This window comes from Erythrolamprus reginae, chromosome 3 (genome assembly GCF_031021105.1).
Source record: "Erythrolamprus reginae isolate rEryReg1 chromosome 3, rEryReg1.hap1, whole genome shotgun sequence".
NCBI classification, from domain to species: domain Eukaryota; kingdom Metazoa; phylum Chordata; class Lepidosauria; order Squamata; family Dipsadidae; genus Erythrolamprus; species Erythrolamprus reginae.
The window spans coordinates 35005094-35024319 of record NC_091952.1 but is presented as its reverse complement, the minus strand read 5'-3'; positions in this window follow the sequence as shown (position 1 = coordinate 35024319).

Below are 19226 nucleotides of genomic sequence, written 5' to 3'. Positions count from 1 at the left end.
GTTTAGCAAAGCAGCTGTCTATGGGAAGAGGTGGGGGGGTGATGAGGGCCCATGTGGTAAATGCAACTGCAAACTGAATCCTCAATCTGAGTATTGTATTGGCAGTTCTGTGTTAGCAAATACTTAAAAAGAGAAGGATTTAGGGGTAGTGATTTCTGACAGTCTCAAAATGGGTGAACAGTGCGGTCAGGCAGTAGGGAAAGCAAGTAGAATGCTTGGCTGCATAATTAGAGGTATAACAAGCAGGAAGAGGGAGATTGTGATCCCGCTATATAGAGCGCAGGTGAGACCATATTTGGAATACTGTGTTCAGTTCTGGAGACCACGCCTACAAAAAGATATTGATAAAATTGTACAGGTCCAAAGACGGGCTACAAAAATGGTGGAAGGCCTTAAGCATAAAACGTATCAGGAAAGACTTAATGAACTCACTCTACATAGTCTGGAGGACAGAAGGGAAAGGGGGGGTCATGATCGAAACATTTAAATATGTTAAAGGGTTAAATAAGGTTCAGGAGGGAAGTGTTTTTAATAGGAAAGTGAACACAAGAACACGGGGGCACAATCTGAGGTTAGTTGGGGGAAGGATCAGAAGCAACATGAGAAAATATTATTTTACTGAAAGAGTAGTAGATCCTTGGAACAAACTTCCAGCAGATGTGGTTGGTAAATCCAGAGGAACTGAATTAAAACATGCCTGGGATAAACATATATCCACCCTATGATAAAATACAGGAAATAGTACAAGGGCAGACTAGATGGACCATGAGATCTTTTTTCTGCCGTCAATCTTCTATGTTTATATGTTTGTACACATAATACAATTACAGTAATGGTTAATATTGACATCACAAATATAATATATACATATTGACTTACACAACATACAGATATATGAACATCAGGGGTGGGTTCCACTTACCTTCACCACCAGTTCACATTGTGACATTTCTCACACACACATCCCCTCGTGCAATTCTGCTTCTGTGCATGCTCAGTAGCTATAATGAGCCCGAAACACAGCTTTGGAGCTGATCAGCAAAGGAATAAAGGTATGTATAAACCTGGGGGTGACTGGGAGGGTCCTTATTCAAGCAGCAAATACAAACAGGAAAAAATTGGAAAAAATTCAAAAAAAAGAGATGGCGGCACTGACTGAACTGGAACCATGATGCCTTTGTGACATCACCAGCGAGTTGTTGCCGATTCAGGCAATCCGGTCCGAACCTGGAAGAACCCACCCCTTATACACAAATGAAAGAGCAGGCTTTTGATCTACAGTTACCTCTACCATTTAGCCTTTCTTGGGCTCCCTGCTGCAGACATTCCTATTGTTTAATATCCAAAGAAAGGGAGTCCATGAGTTTTCTGGTAATTGATCCCAAAGTCAAATTAGTCTTTTGCTTTGAAGTTTGTTTAATTAAAAATTGATTAAACATTGCTGTGAGTTTGTTAAAACAATGTAAGTGCTTGGTAAGATCAGAGCAATGTTCAAATGCTGTATTTTCAAAGTGGCCAATGAGATCCTGGAGGAACCCAGAGTAAGGTATGAAACACAAGAACGTGTTCTTATGTTCCCTATGAATCTGAAAATGGGAGTCAACTTGACTCTGACATTAAATAAATAACCCATATGCATAATTACCATTGATAGCTTGAATGTCCTGGAAGGAGATTTTCCTCTGAGGGTTTATTAGTTCTGATCAATACACATTTATCTCAGAATTGGCATGGTTAAATCCTAGAAAAAACCATGCAGAGACAATGTTGTTAAATCTAAACACCCAACTCAACATTATTCTCTGTAGAAAAATTTACAGTGGGAATTTATTAAGACCTATTTTAGGTCCTATGTGATTGATCACTTTCAATTTTATAATTTATTTGATTTATTTATTTTTGACAAGCATATATAAGACTATAGAACAAAAATCTTATCTATGCTTGACAATAAAAGTATAAACATGTATACATGAGATACGTAAATTACTCAAGACCCATCTATACCACCAGGCATGGGGGAGTTGAGACACCTTTCCCCCAGGCTTTTTTTATATATATATTTATGTTTGGGTATGTATATGTTGTTTGCTTTTTAAAATATGATAGGGTTTTATGTGCTTTTCAATATTAGATTTGTTTTCACTGGAATATTGTTTTTATTATTGTTGTCAGCCGCCCCGAGTCTTCGGAGAGGGGCGGCATACAAATCTAATAAATAATAATAATAATAATATTTATTATTATTATTATTATTATTATTATTATTATTATTATTATTATTACTACTACTACTACATGGGAACATTATTATAACACCTATCGTGATCTTCACTGAATCTTTTCAAAGTACATTAGTTCTACTTATATTTCAGCTATATTTATCATTGCATTTCTTTCTTATCCTTTTCTAACATTTTCTATCAGTATAATTTAAATGACTAAATCTCTTGATGTTTTGATTCTTCAGCCCAATCCTTCTGGATTATTTTCCAGCCTACAAATTCAGCCATTACATTAAAGGGAAGGCAATAAACCTTCCTCACTAGGAGACAGCAAGAGGCAGCTTTTGATGTTCTTTGACCTTCAGCCAACACCATTTCCTGCCTATCTGACTAGCTAGTGAAGCAGAAAATGACTATTATACAACAAATTTAGGGGCAGGGTTTGAAAAACACATTAGGTCACAACAGAATCTGGATAATTAGCCTTTTTCAGCGTGGTGTGGTTGCTCATGGGATTTTTATATTTATTCAGAAGTGGAGATTAGACGGTGCAACTACAAATGCAATTTAATTAAATGCTATCATTTTTTGAAGCATTAGTTTTTTAAAAAGTAAACTGTACCTAAGATCATAGAATTTTAGACCTGAGTCAGTACAGTTTAAAACACTGCCGAAAAAAGTGACATTTAGACAGATAAAATCAATTATTTATTTATTTCACCTAATTTTAATAAATTTATTTATTTATTTATTTATTTATTCATTCATTCATTCATTCATTCATTCATTCATTTATTTATTTATTTATTTATTTATTTATTTATTTATTTATTTATTTATTGTTAGAGTTGAAAGGGACCATGAAGGCCATTGAGTTCAACCCCCTGCCCAAGCAGGAACCCTATAGTACAAATTGATGCTTCTTTGTAAATGTGACAAATCATTTCTATATAATCAGAAAATCTGTGGTCCCATTCTTGCCTATGAGCTATTAACTTGATGATATATTGGGTCTTCAATCGTTCAAATTCTCATCTACTGGATGCTTATGCTGGCTGACAATCTTGGGCTTGCAGTGCCAACACACTGCCAAAGGATATAAATTAGGCTGATGCATGCAAAATATCAAGGTGTTTGAATATATGACTTATACAATTCTGTATTGGGGGGAAATCATAATTTGAATGTTTTTCTCTCCATAAAAATTCTTCCTTCCAGGCTAATGAACCGGTTCATAAAATGGAAACTTTTAACTCCATATTACCAATTCCATGTGCTAGTTTAATATACAGTGGTACCTCTACCTAAGAACGCCTTTACATAAGAACTTTTCTAGATAAGAACCGTTTGTTCAAGATTTTTTTGCCTCTTCTCAAGAACCATTTTCCACTTACAAACCAGAGCCTTTGAACCAGAGAAGGCAGGGAGAAGCCTCTGTGGGGCCTCTCTAGGAATCTCCCGGGGAAACGGGGCCGGAAAAGGTGGGGATAAGCCTCTGTGGGGCTTCTCTAAGAATCTCCTGGGAAGAAACAGGGCCTCCACCCTCCCTGTGGTTTCCCCAATCGCATGCATTATTTGCTTTTACATTCATTCCTGTGGGAAAAAATGCTTCTTCTTACAAACTTTTCTACTTAAGAACCTGGTTATGGAACAAATTGGTACCACTGTACATTATCATTTTTTGAAGTGGAATGGCACACACACACACATTCAGAATCAGGAGTCTGATATTGGTATAGTCCAGAACATCCTCCACTCAGTCTACTATAATCTCACCTAACACAAAATGAAAAGGAAGGAACATAGAAACATAGAAACATAGAAACATAGAAGTCTGACGGCAAAAAAAGACCTCATGGTCCATCTAATCTGCCCTTATACTATTTTCTGTATTTTATCTTAGGATGGATATATGTTATATATTGGATATATATGGATATATTTTATCTTAGGATGGAACAATATTGTCTCCTTTATTTTCAGAAACACTGATAGATAGAAATAATATATTCATTTATTAACATTGTAATCAAACAATGGGAACTCATTTAAAGTATGTTCCAAGTCTTTGTACATTTAGTGAGACTTGTTTTTTCATTTTTAACTTGTTTCCTAAAAGTACATTTAAAATGGTGATTTCCTTCTGACTTTGCTGATGAACTAAAAATGGAAAATGTTATCACCTGTGAAAGAAATGTCACTTCTTGATGAAATACCAATCCCCCCCATTCCTCCCACCCTCTCAACTGTAAATAACTTCTCAATGTGCAGTCTAAAATTAAAAAAAAATTTGTAGTACAACGACATTTACAGAGTCTGATAGTAAATTTGTTCTATTATCTTCAAGATAAGTCACTGGATTATATGGAATGATTCAAAGCAAACCGAACTCAAACATCTGACTCTGTGCCAATTTATGGCAAAGGTGAGATTTAAATTAAGGGCTTCCTGATTCAGAGTTCATTTGCTTAGTCATAAATCCAACACAGTTCTAGGCTTCTTTAACAGAGGGATAGAATCAAGATCATGTAAAGGGTTAATACCACTTTATAAGGCCTTGATAAGGCCACACTTGGAATACTGCATTCAGTTTTGGTCGCCACGATGCAAAAAGGATATTGAGACTCTAGAAAAAGTGCAGAGAAGAGCAACAAACATGATTAGGGGATTGGAGGCTAAAACATATGAAGAACGGTTGCAGGAACTGGGCATGGCTAGTTTAATTAAAAGAAGGACTAGGGGAGACATGATAGCACTGTTCCAGTATCTAAGGGGTTGCCATAAAGAAGAAGGAGTCAACCTATTCTCCAAAGCACCTGAGGGTAGAACAAGAAGCAATGAGTAATAGGTAAAGCATATAAATATATGATTAATAGGTAAAGCATATAAATATATGATTGGACATAAAAATATAGACCTGACCTTACATGATAATATGATAAGCTAGTGTAAAAATATAGGTAGAGAAATTGATATGGATACATGGGAAAAAGTCTGGATCTCAAACAGGAAAATGACAAAGTCAGTTTCGTTAAAAGAAAACCAAATTAAGATGTTCTATAGGTGGCATCTCCCACCAAGTAGAACAGCAAAAATGTTCCCTAATATGTCCCCATTATGTTGGAAATGAAAGAAAGAAATAGGTTGCTATTATCACCAATGGTGGATGTGCAGTAAAGTTAAGCTTTATTGGAAAATGATAGAAAGAATTATAAAAGAAATAGTAATGCTGGAGATAGAAAACCCCCCGGAATCTTACTTACTAGGTATAACTAGTCAGAAATATAAGAAAGAAATTTTACATTTAGTTATACATATTTTGACAGTGGCCAGGATTGTATATGCGCAAAATTGGAAAGGGAAAAGTATTCCCAAAGAAGAAGAGGTTATTAAGAAAATATTAGATTGCGCTGAAATGGATATGATGACAAGACGGTTAAAAGACCAAGAAGAATCAGAATTTAATGTGATATGAAATAAAGTGCATATATGGTAAAATAAGAAAAAGAAGTAAACGTAAAATTTATGTGAGAAATGTAGAAGAATGTATGACTCACATTTTGTGTTTTATTTAGTTTATAAAATAAAGTTTTTTATATAAGATCAAATAGAATTTCTTCTTTTCATTTAAAGTAATAAGTTGAATTAAAGTATTAACAAGGTATTCTTTTTTCTGTATGGAAATTTAACTTCTAGAATAAGTGGGGAAATTGCAACCCCAAATTTATGTTAAATGTATGTTTGTTTGGTATTGTCTTTTTATGAAAATTCAATAAAGTTTATTTTTAAAAAAAGAAGAAGCAATGGGTGGAAACTAAACAAGGTGGGAAGTAATGTAGAACTAAGGAGAAATTTCCTGACAGTCAGAACGATTGATCAGTGGAAAAACTTGCATCCAGCAATTGTGAATGCCCCAACACTGGAAGTTTTTGAGCAGATATTGGATAACCATCTGTCTGAAGTAGTGTAGGGTTTCCTGCCTAAGCAGGGGGTTGGAGTAGAAGACTTCCAAGGTCCCTTCCAAGTCTGTTGTTGTTGTTGTTGTTAAAAATAAAACAAGAATGAAGCAAACTGCTTTCATATACCAAAACAAACAACATAAAAGTGTTTTGATAGGAATACAATACAGTTTTCACTTAATTAAGGTAGCATATTTAGAAAGTTTACAACTTTAATTATAACTTTCTACAACCTGAGGAAGAGGACACGGTGGCTCAGCAGGTTATAAGATGTTGAAGTTGTCATCTAAAAAGCAGACAGGTTGGATTCAAAACCCTAGCAATTTGTAACAAGGTGAACTCCCATTCCTGCCACCTAGCAGTTTGAAAGCATCCAAAGGCAAGTAGATACAGTAACTAGGTACCATTTCACTGGGAAGCTAATAGCATTCTGTGCACCTCAGTGCATAGTCATATCTTTGGACAAGGCTGGTTTCCTCAGCTAATATGAGCACCATCTTCTAGAGCAGTGGTGATGAACCTATGGCACACATGCCAGAGGCAGTACTCAGAGTCCTCTCTGTGGGTATGTGCACCGTCACTGCACCAACAACAACTGAGCAACAGCAGCACCAAGAGCCGGTGGGTCAAGAAGTCTTCTTCAGTGTGAGAGACCTCCAGCTCTGAAAGCAATGGGGAGTTCATGCTGCCCACCATCTCCAGCTTGGCTTCCTCTTCTTCATCCAGCTCCAATTCTTTGGCCTTGGCACTAGGCAGAGTGGCCTTGAGCAACCCAGGGAACACAGGAGGCACAGCATCAGGGTCAGCCTCATCATCTGGCTTGCTGAATAATGTGCCATCGGCTGTGGCAGCCTTGTCCATCTGGAGCTCTGTGTCCATCTTGCCCAGTGCCAGGCTGGAGCCCCTGGCATGTAGCAGGGCCTCCAGCACACCTTTGCTTTCCAACTGACAGCAGACTTCATTTATAGATCTTCACACTGCCCTCCTGTATCCCCTTTGAGGACCCCCACACTCTCTCCACCAAGTTCCCTCCAGTAGGAAAAGCGGTAGGAATGTACATATAAGGGTTTAAGGGTATCCATTCCAGCAACCCTTTTTAATGAATGATCTGAAGGTGCATGCTGGAGGCTCTGCAGGTTGTAAGTGGAAAGAAGGCCACCCCTACTCCCCTAGCCTATTGTCTTTCCTTACTCCATTAAGTAGGGAGAAGGGGGAAAGCGATTCCCCAACATAGTTGCAACTGTAGAGCAGGGGCAATGTGCTTGGGACAAATGTAAGGGAGGGATATGCAGGGAGGGGATGGCAGCGGAAGATACTTTAGCACTAAATAAGTGGGGTTTGGATTGCAGTTTGGGCACTCGGTCTCTAAAAGGTTTGCCATCACTGCCCTAGAGTCAGACTCAAGTAACAGGGAAACCTTCATCTTTACCTTTATAGTCTGAATCTTTCTTTCTTTCTTTTCCATTTCACCAAATAAATAAATGCCTAATTTAAAAGACATATCTGAATACATTTTATTTTATCTTTCACTCATCTTTCATTTTTTGCATTATTTAATTATCCTAATTCAGAACCATGGACAGCTCACCAGCAAAAGTGACCAGAAATATAAACACTGCCAAAGGAATTCCTAAAATAAGTCTACTTCGAGTTGAGCATAAGTCTTCTTACTATATGCCTATGTATGTGTTGTATTCTTGATATCTGCATGGAAGTGTTTTGTCACTACCTTCTCTCAGCATCCTTTTAAAAATTACAATCAATCTACAAAGCAGACATACTTTCCATCCACATACTGAACAAGTTCAGTTGTAGGTATCTTGTTGTGAACAGCCAATATGAGCTAAGTGCTGCGTCATAATTAGGGAAATATTTATTGCATCAGCAATATGGGCTTATTAATGGTTTTCATCTCTGTGTTGAAGAAGTGATTGAAAGAAGCTTGCTTATCCTCAAAAACCTATGGGATACTTTGGGATAAAATTAATCTACACTAACTTTTCAAGAATACCTGAAAAAAAGAGATTAGGGTTAGGGATAGATCATCATGGAGAAAATCTAGCAATATGGCCACAAGGAATTCAAAATGACTTGAGGAAACAGAATCAATCAGTGATTCTAAGCTCAGTGATGACTGGTTACGATGTTCAACAACATGCTCTCTCACACACACAGTTAAGCATGTTGTGAAAAGAAGGCTACTGAGTATATGTTTTAAAAGTACAGTACATTCCTTTAAAAGATGCTTCCATTACAGTCAGCTCTGATAGGTAAAGGTACACAACAAATATTCTGCATATTGTGTTCTTTAGTGAAACTACAGTGAGAGAGAGCCAATATAAGCATTAATATCATGGTAACATTATTTTTGGTCTAATACTAATAGATTGGATATACAAATTGCTAGAAAGTACTACTGTTGCTGCAAAGGGACCAGTATGAATCCTAGTCATATTGCATACAGATCTATCACTTTGAAGTTTCACTCTAATCTATTGCTTCTTTCACTGACGATGCCAGTAGAAAATTCAAGATAACAGAAATGAAAGATTTTATGAAAACAAATAGTAAAAAGGGAGCTGTCAGAGCTCCTACAGATAGAACATTGATACTGATGTGATCAGATTAGTAGAGCTCAGTCTTGTAGTTACATAGAAACTGGGGTGAAATGATCAAAATTCATCCAAATTCTGTGTTTCAAGAATATTAATAAAAATGAAGAAATCACTAAAAAGCTTCTATTTTTTTGAGGGGAAAAGTTGTATTTCTGTTTCCTTGGGACTCCTTTAGCCTTGCATCCCTCTGTTGAAACATTTTAAAAGTGCATATATGTTTTTGGTGTATATGTTTTTAAGAGATAATTTTCTATAATGTTGTGAGCCGCCCCAAGTCTACACAGAGGGGCAGCATGCAAATCTAATAAATAATAATAATAATAATAATAATAATATATAAGACATTATTAATAATGTCTTATATATACAATAACAAAGTTGCTCTCTTGCATCTAATATATGTATGCTGAAAGGTAGCTGATAATGAATTAAATTTTCATTCAGTATTTACATGAAAACATTTTAGATATTAAATTTTAGGTCCTTTCATCCTCCAATGCAAATTATTGAATAATTGTTTTAGGGAAATCGGAAAATACAGTAAATAACAGCTGTATGTATTTAGTAGCTGTGTTTATTTCTATCAAGCAGCCATGTAGCTCACCCCAGCAATATTTCTTAAGCTTTCTGTTACACGTTAGAAGAATAATTGCAGCAGCTATCCATAATGCCTGTAAAAAATATATAAAACTTAAAAGGAAGCAAAATCTTATCTATAGTTTATTGCAAGAGTACAACCCCTCCAATATTTAGTAATATGAATTCTAGCGACAGTTTAGCATACATACTCGTGGTGCTGCTTTCAACCTTTAAACTCTACATGGCTTAACAACAAGGTGCCAGCACTTGTTAAGAAATCCTTGGAGTATTAGTCAATAATTTTCTCTTTAGAAGACTAAGCAGGATATAATCCTACCAACATACTAGAGTTTTTAGCTTTTACTATAATGTTGCTCTATATTGGGTTTGATTGTCATTAGATGGGTTGGGTAGTGCCAGATGGGTAAGTAAATGTTCACCTCAAGTGATTTCTGCACATATCTGTGTCACATAAAGCTAAGTCATTATTGTGATACAGATAAATTACTTTTGATATATCTAGGGCTTGTCCTTTATTCGTATAGATGCTGTAGCCTCAAATTGAAAAGGTTGTCATGAGGTTAGTGAGAAGCAAACATGCTTAATAGCCATGGAATATTGACTAGCTGATGGATGGGTAGATAAAATAGCATATTGACATAGTTGACTGTGTGGCAGGGTTCCTCCCAATTCAGATCGAATTGCACAAACTGGTAGCAACCTGATGGTGATGTTACTGAACTGGGATTGGCTGGTGCTGATCCATGGGTGCCACCATCTTTTGGGGAGGGGATTTTTTTGCGAATTTGTTTTACTGTTTTGAATGATTTTCTTGTTCTGCTGGTTGTAAAAGGGCCCTCCCCCCTGCCCCCGGGTTTAAACCGACCTTTATTCCTTTGTCCAAAGCACAGCTGATCACTTCCTCAGCTGTGTTTTGGGCTGATTCTACCTACTGAGCATGTGCAGAAGCCAAATTGCACAAGGGAACACGCATGTGTAGCGTGAGCAGAGCAGGCACACACATGCAAAATGTCACAATGCCAATCAGTGGTGAAAGTAAATAGAACCCACCCCTTCCGTGTGGAATACTTAATAGGATCATTTTATGTACTTTAAGCGATTTTTTATGCAGTGGAAGAGTGAAAACAAAATTACATCTCAAAAGTTGCCTCACAAAATGGCATCACACTCTTCAATATATACTAAACTTGCTTATATAACCTGGAAGGTAACACACACAAAGAAGCTTTTAAAAACTAAAAATAGAAGATCCTAGAATGAAATGTATACTTTAACTGTTAATATACTTTTCTTCTCATTGAATCAAAGAAAAGGTTGAGTACCGTGTTTATCTTTATTCAGTAATATGGTCCTTCAGGGACACTTGGCCATGATTGCATCATTTTCAGTGTCAACCTTGATAACAAACTGATTGGGGCTTTTTTATATTTTATTTTTTCAGTTACTCTGAGTATTCCCTGGATACCGTACACAGTTAATTCAAACTGATGGGCTCACCACATTAGTCCATGTGGCTTCCCTGTAGCACATTAGCCTCAGAAATTAACATTCTAATTGCCTTTTAACTATTTATTAATGTGAAAAAAAGACCATGAAAAAAAGCACCAATGAAAGAAAAAAACCCCAAACTGCCATCCCCAGTCCATATCTACATCTCATTCTCTTTAGCAAGGCAAATGAACAGCCAGTTGCAGAACAAAACATTGTCTTATGCTGGGAGATGCTTAGAATTTTGTTTTTTCAAACACCTATGAGATCTGTCCAAGAGACCACCAGACAGTCCTTTTGGGGAAAGGGATTCTAATATTCCCCCAATCCCCAAAAAGAGCTTCAGTTTTTAGCAGAATTTGAACCTGAATTTTCTGGCAAATGTTTAAGTTGCCACAATCAGAAATATTAATGACTAGCACATTAGAAATAAAAGATAATAAATGAAAGTCTAGAGCAAAATAAATGAATGTCTAGAGTCCTTGGAGAGGAGCAGGATATTATTATTATTATTATTATTATTAATAATAATAATAATAATAATAATCTGATTCAAATATAGGGGTAAGTTAATAAATTCCACACTAGATAAATGAATTGCATTATTTAATCCATGGAATATATCCCGTTTTAACAGTAGATTGCCATGGATTAAGCAACTGGACTGGGGGGGGGGAACTGTGTGTATGTCGTTTTCAGTTTGTCATGTGCTAAAACAGTTACCTCCCTTTCAGAAGAGTTATGAAAGCAAAGAAAGTGGCTGTTACTGGACTTGGGCTTCAGGGTATTTTGTAAACTATACATACATAAAACAATTAATTGACATTCGGTACATGGTAAGGTTTATTGCAAACTCAAACAAATGACCAATATAAATGATTCAATAAAGAATTGTAATTTGTTCGTATAAAATCATAATGGCTTTGAAGAATGGTTTACTTTGAAACTATAAAAGGAAGATTAATTGAGGCAGGAAATCTCATTTATCAAAATCAATGCAACTCCTTGCTATTCATATTTCCAAATTAGATTTCCAGAAATATTCCAGCTGTTTGTTTTCATACTGACCAAAACACAGACAAAATAATTACCCCACTTCTTTATGTGAGCCTTTTCAACTTATGCTCTCCAGGTATATTTGAATTACTGTACAAACTCACAAAACTTACAATTGATATTCATTTACATAGGAGTTTGGGATAGGATGCCCAATAGATCTTGAAGTCATGAAAATGGAAAAAGCCGAATATAGTTGTTAACACTTTATAGTACATGTGATTATTATAGCTTAATTAAACTTTGTCCTGCCATCCTGGTTTACCATGCATAGATAGCTTTCTACATATATTCAAATATATGTTAGTACTTTGCAACTTGATGTGGTAAGATACAGAATTCAGTCATCCCTTTATAATAGCTTAATACAGTGAGCATAATCTACAGGCTTGAATGTTACCTAACATGCAGCTAGGTCTGTAGAGATTCTCCATCATCCAGGTCATGGTTGTCTCAAGGGTGCTTTTTTCAAAAGGCAACTGGACTTCCTTGTTTTTTCTTTTGAAGATGTTTAACTTCTCATCCAAAAAACGTCTTCAGCTCTGATAGGATAGTGGGACATTGCATAATGGAATAACAGCTATCTGAAAATGATATTTATTTATTTATTTATTTGCTTACTTGCTTACTTACTTACTTACTTACTTACTTACTTACTTACTTACTTACTTACTTATAATAATACAGTTGGTAGCGATAGTGTTTTAATTCCTTTTCTGTAGAATATTCAATTCACTATTTGAGATTCACCTTCATGAGGGTTAAAATCATTGTTAGCTTAACTGCTCTTTTAAAATGTATTTGAAAACATTTGTGAAAATCAGTATCTATGAAAGCTGAGCTGACCAGGATTCTAAAAACATTTAGGTAAATATATTACTTTTATGTCTTCAGATAACATGTCCAAAAACTTTTAAAAATGTAAAGTTTTTGTTGTGTGTTTAATTTCTGTGCCTATGAATCAGCCATAGTATTATATTGTTGTATATATTTGGACACATTTTCTCAAGGATTCCCAAAGATGTCTTACACAAAAGATGAATGGACTTCCTCCCCCTCCCCACTGAAGTCTCTTGAAGTTCTGTTGGAACTTGAAGTTGAACTTGCTGTTCAAGTTGGAAAATGTTTCAAGTTCACGTTCAGCTCAAACTGAGGAAACATCTTGGATAAGAAGCAAAATGTTTTCAAGGAAAAAATATTAAGAAAATACAGGCCTGATTGTTCCCCCACCCCAATTACTGAATGGCAAAAATGGGAATTACTGAATCTTAAATTCTGGTTTTTAATCCATATTGCTGAATACAAGGAGAATAGAACTATAGTTATGCTTCTGCAGAAGTCACAAGATCACAAGGCTGAATATGCACAGTCCAAGACTTAACAAAAGGAAGTCAAACACTTGTTCAAATTCTGTTTGCTGAAATAAAATACACCAATCAGTTTGCCGGGTATCAGATATTCCCTCAGGCCTCTTTATTCTTTCCTTTATCACTGTACATTCTGTTTGATGAATAGAGAAGTGTTTTGTAGTCATACATTTTTCATTTTATTTTTAAACAGACCTGCTGTCCTTTGAAATGCTCCCTGGTGAGAGAGGTGATTGTTAACTCCCCTGTTCAAAAAATAAGCTAAAACGCAGGAGGTGGAACTGGATTTTAGCTGGCAGGTAATTATACACAATAATTTTACAGTGCCAATTGGAAGAGGGGACAGCTTTTTGAGATCCCATGCTGCTATTCTGCACAAGGGGGGGTGGGGGTGTAGCCTCAATTAAGAGCATGCTTTCTCCCAAGATATTACTTGGCACGCTGCTTGTTGGCCTCTCCAAATATAAGGGCCATGGCTATTCTATTTTTCATTGGCATACGTCAATCAGACAGCAGCATATTAAATAAACCAAGCTGAAGTTCAGACATATAAAACCCCAGACAGGCAGGCAGGCTGGCAGACCCCAAATATATACATGGCAACCATAAGACTCCCCCAATTGTGCCAGAACTGGTATTTGACCCCAATATAAGAGAGGTGCTGTTTAATTTCCACAAAACTTATATCACAAAACAATTCTCAGATATTTAGCAATTCCGAAACTTCAAAATATAGCATGCACAATTACTTACAAGAATTGGATTAACTAGGTAAAATAGTTCCATAATAGTGTATAGGTTGAGATCAGATTTCAGGCTATTTAGATTAATAGACTAATCAATTTAAATTTAATCAATCAGATATTAACCTTCATTTTAAAGGATCCTGGGGGTAACTAAATGCTTAAATTCATTAAAGTAACTGTCACGTTTGAAGTTTACTGCCTGGCTCTGTGTCGGGAGACAGTAGAATTCCTTTGCTACCATAGGCTGGACAGGCCAGCTTCCAAAACTGCTCTATTCAACATCTCATACATTTTATTTCTCAAACAGAAGAGAAAATAGCCGCTACAAGGTCATCTAATGAATACCACAAAGTCACTTGGACTCCCTCCAATGTTTGTCCCTACAGGCTGAACATCCTTCTGCTACAACTCTTTCTCAAATACATGCCATCTAAGTAGCGACAAACCTAGAAGCAATTCCATGTTTGTATGGAGGAACAGAGTTAGAATATACACAATGGGGTTTACAGATTGCCATGTTCTAAAATACTGTATATCAAATTTGATTATTAGCTTATTCGGAGTTAATTACAAAGAAATGAGAACAACTAAAATTTGGATGCAGGGAAAATATGATGTGATGATGGATACAGAGTCTTCCTTTTCTAATGTCCTTCTTGCTATATGTTTTGCAGCTATCTTGCTGAGTCAAGGAATAGCAAGACTTCATTGTGAATACAGTTTCTTCTCCAGCAGCTGGCTGCAAATTCTCAACCAGCAGAAGGTTAGGCCTGGTGGGAGTATTGGAGGGATTCACTGTGCAAATACTTACTCTGAAACACTGAGTTCACTTAAGAGTCTGCTATTTGTTTATTGTCCCTGATTCCCTTCACTAATTAAATTAATAGTTTATCTGGGATGTGAGTTATATGTCAGTAATATCTACAAGATCACAAGTTGGAGTGGAGGGGAATATTAAGTAAATCTACCCAAACTATTACAATATCTTTGCACCGGAAAACCAGAAACTGATTGAATTAAATCTTAAGAACAATACAGTAAAATTGAAGAATTAAGAGTTGTGTTACAGTTCATGGCTGTGAATCTAAACTGATTTTTTTAAAGTATACTGTTAAGCAAAGTGAAATGACTACCAATCACATAGCAGTAACTGTAGTTACATCTATTTATATCAATGTGAAAAGTACAAATTTTTGTTACTCAATCAACTAGAATCCAGAAACATAAAAAGCAATGTGTTAAGAACCGAGAGTCAGCAAAACAAAACAAAATGATGTGTACCATGAGTAATTTAAAAAATCATCATCATAAACAATATTTTTGGTATCAATTGCCTGCGAATTCCATGGGAAATGATCACGAGTTTATCCTCAATGTAAGCATAGTGTTTACTGGAAGTAATACAAGGGTAAACAAAAGAATAAAAATCATTAAGAAAGGGATGTATCACAAATTTGCTTTGATATAATAGCCTTATATCTTTCAGTGATGTATACAGTGCTACTTACAGCAGTCAAATTATAGCAGTTAAAGGTATAAAGGTAAAAGTTTTCCCTGTCCAGTCATGTTCAACTCGGAGGTAATGCTCAACCCTTTTTCTTAGTCAAGAGAGCCAGCTTTGTCCAAAGACGACTAAATGCATCTTCCAAATCCCAATATGATAAAATGTTTAATTCATTTTAGTTTTTGCAAGGGGAAAAGAGGAGAAAATAGAAAAGGAATAAGGCAGAAATAAACATCACTGCACTTTTCAGATATTTTGCATCTGAAACATTCACAATCTCTTGGCCATCGATCATTATGGCATATAATCATGCTGGCCACATGTCTACATAAAATGTCTTTGGACAACTCTTTCTCCCTCAGTCAGGAAAGGGAGATGAGCATAGCTCAAGCATAGCTGGCTTGAGAATTCTGGGAGTTGAAGTCCTAAATAAGTCTTAAAGTTGTCAAGTTTGGGGACCCCTGTTCTATGTGTTTGATTATTTAATATTGTCATGTAAATCAGGTGGTGGTTCACAGAGGAAGGATGTATCAGATAGGGAGAAGTTATATCAGACTTAGATAATCTTGCAATGAATCAGAAAACTTGTGGAAGTTTTTAAGAGCCACCTTACACCTCCCCCTATAAATTCAGTGAGAGAACAACTTTGCAAGCTGGCATTACATGGCATTGGACCAGAATACCTCCGGAACCGCCTTCTACCGCACGAATCCCAGTAGCCGATAAGGTCCCACAGAGTTGGCCTTCTCCGGGTCCCGTCGACCAAACAATGTCGTTTGGCGGGCCCCAGGGAAAGAGCCTTCTCTGTGGTGGCCCCGGCCCTCTGGAATCAACTTCCACCGGAGATTAGAAGGCCCCCAACCGCCTTGTCTTTCGCAAGTTACTTAAGATCCACCTATAACGCCAGGCATAGGGGAACTAAGACATCTCCCCCAGACTTATTATATTTCATGTTTTATGTGTATGTGCTGTATGGTTTTTAATTGTTGAGGTTTTTATATATTTCATTATTAGATTTGTTCCATTGTTATACTGTTTTTATTACTGTTGTGAGCCGCCCCGAGTCTTCGGAGAGGAGCGGCATACAAATCTAATAAATTGAATTGAATTGAATTAGTTCTTTTCAAAACACAAGTAGTTACAGCAGATTTTGCATGGTCTCTATCTGGTAGAGTTATAGCTAGGCTCTTTCTAAAACAACCTTGTGACATGAGCAAAACCATTGTTAACCTTTCTCAAAGAGCCTCCAGATACTGAGCTGATTAACAACCAACAGTGACCTTTCTGGCCCACAAGGAGATAAGCCAGAATCAGTGCTTCTGTTGGCTGCTGATAGCAGCAATTCCCTAAGCAGGGCATTTGGCATCTGAGAGGGTGGAACAAGCAAGATTTCCAATGCTGCTGCTGCATCTTTTTTAAGGACGGGCAGCTGGGGACAGAGCTGCATTTAAAGCAGAGCAGATAGAGATCTTCGTAACCCCTTCATTAGTTCTACATTCAAACCTTCCCTTTTTGAGGCTGTGCTCAAATTATAGCTTTAACCTGTGTGACAACCCTCTTAACGCCAAGGTAGCTTGGCTGAAAAAGTGGTCTGATTTATACATTAACATAGTATGCCAGGATTTTAAACCATAGTTTACCAAGTAAATTAGCACCACACAAAACCCCATGCTTCAAAAAGCAAAGTTCTTTCTGCTTCCTGTTTATAGAGTAACACTGTTCCTAAAATTAAGTAGGTAGAAAATACATGAAACATATCTGAAATTTATTAGTGCCTAATAAAAGCTAATCTGCTTTTTTAAAAATTCCCTTTCCTTCACATATTATCTCTAATCACAAGCATAATGGAGGTTCCATTTTAGCCCCCAGCTGCATCTCCTTTGCCATTATTCACAAAGCTGTAATTTTCCATGTAATAAACAATTTTCCCTTGCTCTTTTCAGCATTGATCTTGCCTGGATGGTGCAAATCTTTTTTTAAAAAAATAATAATGTTGCACATTAATGGAACCTCAAAGAGAGCCAATAATGAAAATAAAAATGGAAGCTTGGGACTGGTAATGAAAATAAAAACTGAGCTCTTAACCAAAACATTAAACTACCTAAGAACAGACTTGGGGAATTGCCAGATTTCTTTGTTCTCTTTCAGAAGCAGTCTTTGAACCATGATTATACTCATTTTGCAGCTATGCCTTGTCATTTTATTTTCCTTTGCAAGGCAAGATTTGAAATTGTCCACTGTTCTTCTCATCATTAGCCTGCTCTAGCAGAGCAATATGTATTGTTCAGTAGTATCTATATGGCTGCAAGATTGGAGAGGGAAAGTTTGACCACCATAGGTTGGCAAAAGCAGCTCTGTTAATGTAGTGACAGGATTCTCTCTTCTAGAGTGTCAAATTAAGTTGAGATTCTTTCCCAATACTTTTCCACAGAAATTCTACTGGTTGCTACTGGTTCTCCCTGGTTCGGGTGAACTGATAAAGGTGGGAGGTTCTGCCAACCCGCCCAAACATTATCACAGATGATTGGTGCATGCACAGAAGCTTCTGTGCATGCGCAGAAGCAGTGCAAGTGCACAACTCCAAACTGGTAGCAAAGGTAAGTGAAATCCATTACTGGGATAGGGCTTACATTAGGTGCATTGGTAAAAACATGCTAGGTCTTATTTTAGGGATAGGTCTTATTTTCGGGAAAACAGGGTAGATGGTTTCCAAAAGGGCGTGTGCACTCATGATAGCATGAGTGTGCCCACACCCATAATGTAATGTGTCAAGCCGGTGCAGAAGTTGGTGATAAAATACTGGCTTGCCACACTATCTGTAGAAGGCATGATGTTTATGGGAACTTGGGAGGGGTGATTTTCATAAGGGAGCAGATGCAGCCACAAAGCATTCTTTCGAGGGTTCAAGGCCATCCTGTGTCCACCACCTGAACGGAAGCTGAAGGAGGCGTTGCCACACTGGTACAATCTGAATGTGCAACGTGACAAGTTTTGGGGTGGGGGACAAGGGATGTGACCTTCCAACTAGTGTGGGAAGCTCAGATTTGGGTTTCCCAAGATTTACATAACAGTAATATAACTTGTAGTTTCTTTTATCATGTTAAATAGCATAGAAACAAAAAAATGGCAATTATTTCAAAAATATGCCCTGGAAACATGTCCTACTATTAAGTATGGTTATGTAAACAATATAGAAAAATATAGAGAGATATTAAGATGAAATTGATAATAGGGATAGCAAGATGAAATCTCTAAACCCCTTCTGCAATTCCAAGCAGTAAATCCCTGGAGAACTTTAAGACAGAAGGAGACGACTAAATATGTAATTGGATGAATTTATGATATTTCATGGCTGCTTATGCATTAATAGCTGAAGTATTATATGACACCTACAGACTTGTTTTTTCGTGATTTACAATAGTGAAATCAGTTTATAATTTGGAATTCATAAAGTCTGAGTTCATATTAGATTTAGATTTAACGAGATTCATTTCAGTTCTTGAGGTACTGAATAGGGACATTAAAAGAAGAGGAAAGAATCATGGGAATCAAATTTTTAAAGGAAACTTGTCAGTTAAGGGTATTTGTTGATGATCTACTAGTATGTATATTGTGGAATTCAACATGTGTCAAAGTGATTGTATACTCGTAAAACAGGAGTGGGCA